Source organism: Petaurus breviceps, unplaced genomic scaffold (genome assembly GCF_028583685.1).
Source record: "Petaurus breviceps papuanus isolate PSGF00001 unplaced genomic scaffold, PetGlider_PUasm1.0 156, whole genome shotgun sequence".
In the NCBI taxonomy this organism is placed as follows: Eukaryota; Metazoa; Chordata; class Mammalia; order Diprotodontia; family Petauridae; genus Petaurus; species Petaurus breviceps.
Genome location: NW_027185720.1, coordinates 13,735,174 through 13,745,400, shown reverse-complemented (window position 1 = coordinate 13,745,400; position 10,227 = coordinate 13,735,174). Strand labels below are relative to the sequence as shown.

General features: G+C 43.0%; 1 pseudogene; it reads right to left on the bottom strand.

Annotated features, from left to right (window-relative positions):
* Positions 1 to 6,046: 6,046 nt before the first annotated feature.
* On the bottom strand, positions 6,047 to 7,523 carry LOC138156713 (galectin-1-like; annotated as a pseudogene).
* Between the last annotated feature and the right edge of the window lie 2,704 nt (positions 7,524 to 10,227).

Sequence of the window (10,227 nt, the reverse complement as noted above, 5' to 3'; positions counted from 1 at the left end):
GATGACCAGCCAGTTCTGATGCAAACTCACCTTCCCAATAAACAGGGGACTTCCACTGCTCTTTTGATTATTCTGGCAGAACCAACTATTCTGTTGAACGTTAAAGGAACATTTGGTTTAATGGCCCATCTTCTGATGTCTGTAGTTATCACCCCAAAGCTGGGCACTGGTAGAAAGACTACCCATTTCTCTTCAGACACTAAAATGCCCCATGACCAGCCAATTGTGATGCTGACTCCCCTTCCTAATGAACAGGGATTTCTACTGCTCTTTTGATAAGTTTTGATAATATTGAGAATTTTTTCTGTTGAGTGTTCAAAGCTTCAAATTATATAATTTTATCTTTGTCATCCTACTCATATCTCAGCAGGAATATTCCCACATCAAGGAATTTCTTGGTCTTTGCTTGAGAACTTCCAGTGGGGAGGAGAGGTGCCTACATGCTTCCTAGCCAGCCTATTCTAATATTTGACAGCTCTAATTGTTAGGAATATTAGGACATTCTATTTTACTTATATGTTTATTTTTAAAACAATAATTTATTTTTCCTCAGTTACATGTAAAGAAAAATTTTAACATTCATTTTAAAACATCGTTGAGCTCCAAATTCTCTCTTTTTCTCTCCCTCACTTCCTCTCTCAGTATACAATTTTATATAACTTGGTAATATGTTTTGCAGAACAAATCCTTTTATTAAGGATTAAGTTTGGATTCAGTCAGAAGGTCACACTTGAGGACCTAGAGGGCCACATGTGGCCTCGAGGCCACAGGTTCCTCACCCCTGGCTTATACATATTCAATCATGTAAAACATTACCATATTAGTCATGTTGTGAAATAAGACACAGACTCAAAGGGGGGAAAACACAACAGAAAGTGAAAAACAGTATGCTTCAATCTGCATTAAGACTCCATCAATTCTTTCTCTGGAGGTAGACAGCATTTTTCATGAATACTTCAGAATTGTCTTGGATCATCGTATTGCTGAGAATAGCTAAGTAATTCACAACTCTTCATTGAAGAATGTTGCTGTTACTGTGTACAATGTTCTCCTGATCCTGCTCACTTCACTTTGCATCAGTTAATATAGGTCTTTCCAGGTTTTTTCTGAAATCCACCTGCTCATCATTTCTTATAACACAGTAATATTTCATTATAATTTCATTATAATCAATTTGTTTGACCATTTTCCTGTTGATAGACATTCCCCAATTTCCAATTCTTTGTTACTACAAAAAAAGTTGCTATTAATATTTTTATATGAGTAGGTCCCCTCCCCTTAAAAAAAATCTCTTTGAGATACAGACGTAGTGGTCATATTGTTGAGCCAGAGGGCACTCACAGTTTTATAGCCCTTTGGGTATAGTTCCAAATTATTCTCTAGAATAGTTGGATTTGTTCACAACTCCACCATTAGTGTTCCAATTTTCCCTCATCCCCTCCAATATATTTTCCCTTTCTGTCATATTAGCCAATATTTTAAGTGTGAGGTGGTATCTCCGAGTTGTTTTCATTGGCATTTCTCTAGTCAGTAGTGATTTAGAGCATTTTTTCATGTGACTATAGTTAGCTTTAATTTCTTTATCTGAAAACTGCCCATTCATATCTTTTGACTATTTATCAATTGGGGAATGACTTGTATTTTTATAAATTTGAATCAGTTCTCTATATTTTTGAGAAATGACTCAGTCCTCTATAAATTTTAGAAATGAGGCCTTTATCAGAGACACTGTAAAAATTATTTCCAAGCTTTTTGCTTTCTTTCTACTCTTGGTTGTTTTAGTTTTGTTTGTACAAAACCCTTTAATTTAAAGCAATCAAAACCATGCATTTTACGTCTAGTAATGTTGTCTATGTCTTGTTTGTTCATAAATTCTTCCTTTCTCCATAGATATGACAGGTAAACATTCCTTGCTTTCCTAATCTGTTTGTTGTATCAACTTTGTGTGTAAACCATGTACCCATTTTGATCTTATCTTGGTATACAGTGTAAGATTATGGTTAAGCCTATGATTAGTTTCTGTCACAATGTTTTTCATTTTTCCAAGCAACTTTTTTTTTTTATCAAATAGTGAGTTCTTGTCCCAAAAGTTGGGGTCTTTGGGTTTATGAAACACTAAATTTCTCTAGTTGTTTACTACTGAATCTTGTGTACCTAATCTATTCTACTGATCCATCATTTATTCCTTAGCCAGTACCAGATGTTTGATGCTTACCACTTTATAATATGGTTTGAGATCTGGTACAGCTAGGCTACCTTCCTTTATTTTTGTTTTCATTAATTCCCTTAATGTTCTTGACCTTTTGTTCTTTCAAATGAATTTTGTTATGATATTTTTCTAGCTCTATAAAATAATGATAATTTTAGATAGATACTACTTATCATTTTAAGGAAAGCTCCATTTATTCCTGTGCTCTCTAGTGTTTTTAATAGGAATGAGTGTTGCATTTTGTCAGAAGCTTTTTATGCATTTATTGAAATAATCATGTGATTTCTGTTGGTTTTGTTATTCATATGGTAAATTATGTTGATAGTTTCCATAATATTGAACTAGCCCTGCATCCTTCATATAAATCCTTTCTGGTCACAGTATATGTTCCTTGTGATATATTGCTGTAATCTCTATGCTAATATTTTATTTAAAATTTTTGCAGTAATATTCATAAGAAAAATTGGTCTATAGTTTTCATTCTCTGTTTTGGTTCTTCCTGGTTTAGATGTCAGCAACATGTTAGCATCATAAAAAGAATTTGGAGGGTTCTTTCTTCGCCTTTCCCCTGAAATAGTTTACATAGTATTGGAATTAATGGTTCTTTAAATGTTTGTGAATCTATCTGCCCTTGGGAATTTTTCTTTAGGGAGTTCATTAGTAGCTTGTTTAATTTCTTTTTCTAAGATGGGGTTAAGTATTCTATTTCCTCTTCTGTTAATCTGGGTAATTTCTATTTTTGTAAATATTCATCTATTTTTCTTAGATTGTCAGATTTATTGGCATGCAACTGGGCAAAGTAGCTCCTAATAATTGCTTTAATTTCCTCTTAATTGGTGGTGAATTTACCCTTTTCATTTTTGATAGTGGTAATTTGTTTTTCTTCTTTCTTCTTTAAATCACATTAACCAATGGTTTATTTTATTTTATTTTTTATAAAACCAGCTCTTAGTTTTACCTTCCTCAATCTCTCCTCCCTTCTACCACCTCCACATTTCCTTGTTTCTTTCCTCCTACTTCACTATAAAGTAAGATCGATTTCTATACCCATCTGAATGTGTGCATTATTTTTTCTTTGAGCCAAATCCAATGAGTATCTCTGGGTCTCAGTTTTCTCTTCAGGAAAAGGGCTTAACCAATTTGCTAGGGTCAATGTGAAGATTCAATGAGATGGCTAGTTTAAACTGTGGAGAAAGATCAGTTGCTGGACAGTGAAACCCATGGGGGGAAAAACCCTGAGGATCTGAGTGGGCCTTGAGCCCACTATGAATCAACAGCATGCACATGAAAGCAAAAAAATAAAAGTTTCTGCAATCTTAGGTTGCCTTGGGAAAGGGGTAGCATCCAGGGAGTAGAGGGGCAGTGGTCTCACTGTTTTGTGCCCTGGTCAGGCCACATCTGGAGTGCTGTGTTCAATTCTGGGTTCCACAGTCTAGAAGGGACACGTGGAGTATGTTCAGGCACCCAAACAAAAGTGGCCAGGAGGAAGAGAGGACTAGAAACAAGTCCTCACTAAGATGAACTATTCTTTTCTCTGCCTCCTGATTTCCCTGGGTTCTTTCAAGTTCCACATACAACCTAATGTTTTACAGGGCGCCTCTCTGGAGTTCTGTTTACTATTTCTTATTTATCCCGTAGATAACTTATTTGTATATTGTTTCCGATAAACAAACATTTTGAACTTTCTGAAGAACAGAAGTTTCTTTGTGGTCCTAGCCCACAGGGCAGTGCCTGGCAAACAGGAAGCACTTAATTGCATGTGGTTTGTCCTTCATTCTGGAAGAGGAGATGATGACATAACTTGCAGTTGACTTGGACTTAAGTGAGGGAGGGCTGTGCAAGGTCACCAGCCTCACTTTTTTCTCCAGAGTTGTCTGGGCCCAGTGGTTAGATATTCATCAAGACAACTGGAGATGGCCCAGGATGCAATGGGAGACCCTGGCCCTTTTAAGCTAAGGTCTTTTCAAGTATTAACTTTGAGTGAGACAATACCCATTCAGTGAATAGGCCTCTTTATGAAGTGAATCAAGGAATGACCCCTTTAAAAAAATCAAACTGGGAGGGGAAGAAGGTTGCTGGTCAAAAGAGAAACAGTTGCTATTTACATTCACTCTGAGCCAGGGAGGTCCAAAAAAATAACCATTATGTGGTACTTGGGTAAGGACTTATTGTCCAATCCATGAGATCCAGAGTGAATTGGGTTTAAGGCTTGATCTTTGAGAAAGGATTGGACAACAGCAATAGGAAGCTCTTAATAAATGCTTATTGACTGACTGTTGATGGATTTGTTGAAGGAGCTGGGGGTGTTTAATCTGGAGAAGAAAAGGCTTTGTGTGGAGAGTGGGATAGCTGTCTTCATACTCATATTGGAGAGACTAGCCAAATGGCATTGCCTGGTACCAGTCTGCTTGAAGGTTTGATAAGCCTATCTTGGAGCATGCTCGATGAATGGGCCCAGTCTTCTATTTCAGAGGCCATGCAGGGATCCTTTTACTACTGCCTATGGGCTTACACTATGGAGATAAAAAGTCTTTTAATGGGGTGATGAGCCCACATCACTTATGCACAAAATATTTTTGAGAGCTGATCTTTTGCTTTCTTCCCTGCCTGGTAGGAACAAATGCTGTGGGCATTCTGAGTCAAAGGAGAGGTAGCAGTGGCCATAGCTGCTTCATCTGCCTGCTCAACCACAAAAGTCTGGGGTTTTTGTTTTTGTTTCCTTTTGGTCTCTTTGTGTTTATGCTTTCCAGATCTTAAGCATATAAGTGTGGGGGACAATGGACTCTCTTATCACTTCATGAGCTTGAAAGGAAAGAAGAGCCAGCTGAGGTCCCTTCATTGCCCAGGGTTGCTAGCAGCAATAACTGGGTCTGGAGAGGACCTAGGAACAATCTCTTTGATTCGATCAAACTGAGCCAGGGTGCAACCATGCTTGGGAGCTTGGGTTCAGAACCAGTTTTTCTGATTCATGGTGGATAGGGTGCTGAGCTTGGAGTCAGGAAGGTCTAGGCTCAAAACCCACTTCAGGCATTTACTAGCTGGGTGAATCACTTCCCTCCTAGGGACTCACTTTACTCAGTGGTAAAATAAAGGTTATAGACTCTGACCTGTAAGGCCCCTTCCAGTCCTAATTTAGGGTCTAGTGCTTTTAAAGGGTCCAAGTGAATAAAGAATACTTTTACTGAGTGCTGAGAGTTGGGGGGTGAGGGACACTCAAGAAATTTATTGCACTTCAGAAGAGGAGAAAAGAGATCCATAGGGTCATAGAAGGGATGTCAGAGGTCCAACTTCCTCATGTTACAGAGGAGGAAACTGAGGCTGTGGGAATGACTCGGACCTATAGGAGCAGAGGTGTAAGAGAGCTGGAAGGACCTTGGAGGCCAAGCTCTTCATTTTACCTCTGAGGAAACTGAGGCCCAGAGACTTCTCCAAGGTCATCTAGACAGTGAGTATCAGAGGTCAAACTCAAACCCAATACCTCTGACTCCAGAGGCAGTGAATGTCTTTACACCCTCCTCCCATCTGGCCTCCAGATCTCTCTACCCTTCCTTAGGCTGGTCCCACCTTCCCAATGGAGATGATAAACAATGTGATATCAATTAGAATAATGTTTTAATATATATATATGTATATATATACATATAAAAGTTGGTGACAATAAAGATTTTTTTTCCCATTTGAAATCTATCCCTGGTGAAGAACCCCTGTCCTAGAAAGTCAACATAGGACCATTGAGGTGAAGGAATTTATACAGGGGCATTCAGCCATTTTTCCCAACTCTAGAACCTAGCCCTCTATATTCCCAGACCAGAATAACACAGAAAAATGTCATCTGTTATCATCATCAGCACTTTTATTAGTAATAAGAGATCCCCAAGAGTCAAGAATAGGTTCTGAAACCAGCTTGATTGGAGAGCTCATTCGAAGTCCAGCATTTTGAGGTTGAAGTCACCAATAAATGACAAAAAGTTGAGTGTTTGGTGGTGAAAGTGATTGGGGAAATTGATATGAAAACCATCAGACAGCCTCACGACAAAATGATTCCCTTCAAAGATTATGTACATCTGAATGGGGAAAGGACAGAAAGAGATGAATATGGAATCTCCGGGTTGAATTCCATCTCAAAACACTGTGTGACCTTGGGCAAATCATTTCTCCATTCTGACACTTAGTTTCCCATTCTGTAAAATGATGGGGCAGACTAGATGGCCCCTGAGGTTCTCTCCAGCTCTAATTCTAGGGCTCTATGATATGTCCTGGGGGCACCGAAGTGTTCTCTAATCCTATTGGACGACAGCCCATCACAATACCTTCCTTTCCCCCCAACCTCTCCCCAACTCAAGGGATGCTGGGCTTCCTGCCATTGACCTTTGGAATCCCACAGACCCCTTTCTGCTCTAGCTTTTCATTGTTTCCCGTCAGAGTTTATTTCCACGACTCTTCTGTCAAGTAGAAGTGCTGGATGAGGTCATGTCCTGGGTCCTTCTCCACAGTCTTACCTCCACCCTGCTCCCTGCCACAAAGGGGAAGCATGTCTCTCTCTGTTCTGTACTCCAGCTACCGTCTTCACAGTAGCAGTACACTATGGTTTTGGTATCACCATAGGCACTGAATCGTGGGTAAAAGTGCAAGGCAAGGTTAAGTTCATTCTAGCCCACATTCACAACAAAGCTGGGGATTGAGAACACATCTCCATTATTGCCATGGAACCCAAAGCCCTAACCACCCTCTGCCCCCCAACCCTCCCCTTAGAGGATCCCTGAACTCTGAGACTCCTCTCACCCTACCCTGCCCCACCCCACTGTCACACAGGTGACATTTCTACATTACTACCTCCAGAGACAGGGAGCTCACTACCTATCCAAACTGTCCATTTCCCTTACTGGGAAGCTTCTGTTAGTAAGATTTTCCAGATGCTGAGTCCTGGCCCTGCCTTTTGGGACTAAGGAAAAACCAGTCTTATCAGTAAATAGAGCATTGGCCCTGGAGTCAGGAGGATCTGAATTCAAATCTGGCCTCAGACACTTAACACTTACTAGCCATGTGACCTTGGGAAAGTCACTTAACCCTAATTGTCCTGTATTCCCCCCTCCAAAAAAGCAAAGAAAAAAAAAAACCCAAACTCAACAAAATCCAAAAAAACCAATCCAGCCTCATGCTTCTAATCAAGGGTCAAGTGCAAGCAGGTGTGTAGATGATTAGCTCTCACCCAGGGTTCTATTGTGTCCTTCATCCCATGTTCTTACTGCTTGGCGTCAGGTGCAATATCTCCCACTATTTTAATACACACACCAGGTTGGAGGTTCAGATCTTTGAAAATCACTTTCTAAAGAGATCAAGGACAGCAAGTTTAGGGCTGTCTGGGAGCTGAGGGGAGCCAGAGCTTCCAGGTGGGGAAGGGCACCCTCCAGGAAGGTTCTAGGAAAGCAGACTCTCCCCAGGCTAGTTAGTGCCTAAAGGGATGCAGGGAGTGAGTCTCAGCTCTGTGAGCCTGGGGAAGCCCCTTCCTGTCTCTAGGCCTCATCAGTTAAATGAGAAACTAGCCTAGATGATTGATTCAGTGCTCTCCTCATTTTACAGATCAGGAAACTGAGGCTCAAAGAAGCAAGAAGTGACCTGTCTCAGGTCACATATGTGAGCAGCAGAATGCCAAGTTTTTCCTGAGTCCCAGACCCATGTTCACTGTCTCATGGGCCACCCCAATGCTATCTTGGACTGACATTGCGTGTATCTTGGCACTTGGGCAAGGATGAAGGGGGAAGGGAGGACAGAGGTGCTACCCCAAGGAAAGGAGATAGACTATAGCTCATTGGGGAAACTCCCTGGGAGCTGGGGAAGTCTTACCTGCCTTCTGCACAATCCCCTGCCATTGACCTACCTTCAACCTCATTCTCACAGAGCTTCTCCCATCTCACTAAGCCGGTAAGGAATTCCTCCCAAGGAAACTTTTCAGAAAGAGCTTTCCCATTCCCCAGAGCCCAGTCTTGGTTCCAGTAGAGGGCAGGAGCCAGGAATGCCCAGGAGGAGGGTAGTTGGCAAAGGAGGGGGAGGTTCAGAAAGAATGGGGAATCAAGGGTGACCTTGGCTGAAACATTAAGGTCAAAGAACTCAGCTTCTCCTGTCCCCTTTCCTAGAAGAGTAAGGGAACCAGGGAAGCACAGATGTGAAGGCCCTTCCTGTTCTAAAACAATGCACAGGAATTGGGGGTGGTGGGAGGGGGAAGGTCATCTTATGAGCTGGTTTCCTAGAAAAGAGGCAAGAAGTGTATTAGTGAGGTTAATTTGGTCTTGGTTTTAAAGGGGCCAGGTCTAGAACTTGAAAGGACCTGAGGGACCACTTGCCCCCCTGCCCCACCCCATCAGCCTTCTCCAGCTCCCTCCTTTTCCAATGGAGCCTTCTCAAGCTGAACTATTTCTGTTCCATCAGCCTGGGTTGGAGTTAACTTCATAAGACAGTCATTCCTTCTTGAAAGTCGGATCCTCTGGCAGAAGAGTCATCTCTGCCCAATTGGTTCATTTCCCTTCCCTCTCCACTCAAGGAAGGGGATTCCCCACATCCTCCTCCACCCCCACATCCATGAAGATGTAGCTAAGGGATGCCCTAACTCTAACCCATGCCAAGTTCCATTTTCCCCTACCTCCCCTCTCCCCAAGATCTGCCAGGACTAAGCAGCCTGTCAAAAACAAGTTGCAAGGGGGAGGTGATTGAAGGGCAGCCCTTCCAAGGGCTGGGGAGATCAGGGTGGGGGGTTAGAGGAGAAGAGAAAGGAGCCCCAGCCCACACAGAGAGCGAGGGTAGAGCATTCCCACCCGCTAGAGGACCCATCCTTTTCCAGACTCCGGGATCCTTTCCAAGCCCCAGTCCCACAGGATCCCCCACCCTTGGGTCCTAAGCCTATAGACAAGGACACCCGCAGTCTATACCCTGGCATACTCACGTGGTTCATAACGGAGGGTGAGAAACGCTCCTACGATTCTTCTGGCTGCTTTGGCTCCTCGAAAGTTCACATCCAGCACCAGCCCAGTGACGGTAACTTGGGATCTGTCAGATCCTTCAAATACGTGCGCCCTTTCCAGGTGAACGCTGAGTCCCCACCCCAAGCCCCACTTGGGCCCGCCTCTTCCGCGGGTTTCCCGAATCCAGAACCCCTGGAGGGAAGGGGGCGTCTCTCAGGGGCGGGGCCAGCGGAAGTTTTGAAGACTTTCTTGCTGTTGCAGTCACACAAGGAGGAGATAGCCCTTGGGTCGCACCACGCCCGTGTCAAGATCTGGCCCCCACCACATCCAACCTCCCCAAACTCCGCTTTGAGGGATTAGGTTGGGAAGAGTATAAGGGACAGATTAGAGCATTCAATGAAAGACTAGTTTTAGAATGAACAGGAATCGGATATTCTCAGGGGGCGGCTAGGGTGAGAAGGAGCTAAGGCTCCGGTCTGGGTGACAGTCTGCCACTGGCCTCCAAAGAGTCTATCTGAACTGAGAAATCCTAATCAGAGGATATCGTAGCGCGGAGGGACCGAAGAGACCTGACCAATGGGGAAACTGAGACCCTGGGCTCCTGTGGACAGTGAGAAGCTAAAGCAGGCCGTGTCCCCAGGCGCTCTGAAGGCCGGCCCTGGGCTCTTTGCACGGTATTTCCTCTCCTTTCACTCTTGCCTCCTGTTCCTCTCAGGCCAGGCCTAGAATTGCAAGACCCTTCAGTTTTCTGTTCCTCAGTGTCTTCATATGTGAATTCGGATCCTAGTAGAATTAAAAGTAGGGCATCATAACGGATAGACATCCACTCCCTCAAAGGCAAGGAGATCTGAGTTCGAATTCCACCTCCCAAGTCACCTAACTCCTCAGGGTTCAAGGTCACCCTCTAAATAGGGTTTCTTAGCCTGGGGATCACAGGTCTCCCCAGGGTCCATGGATAGATTACAGGGAGTTTAGAGAGGAAAAGAGAAATGACAGCTGTGTTTTCCTGAACTCTTAACAGAAATGTACTGTTTCCTTCTGCTATTTTAAAAAACAAAATAA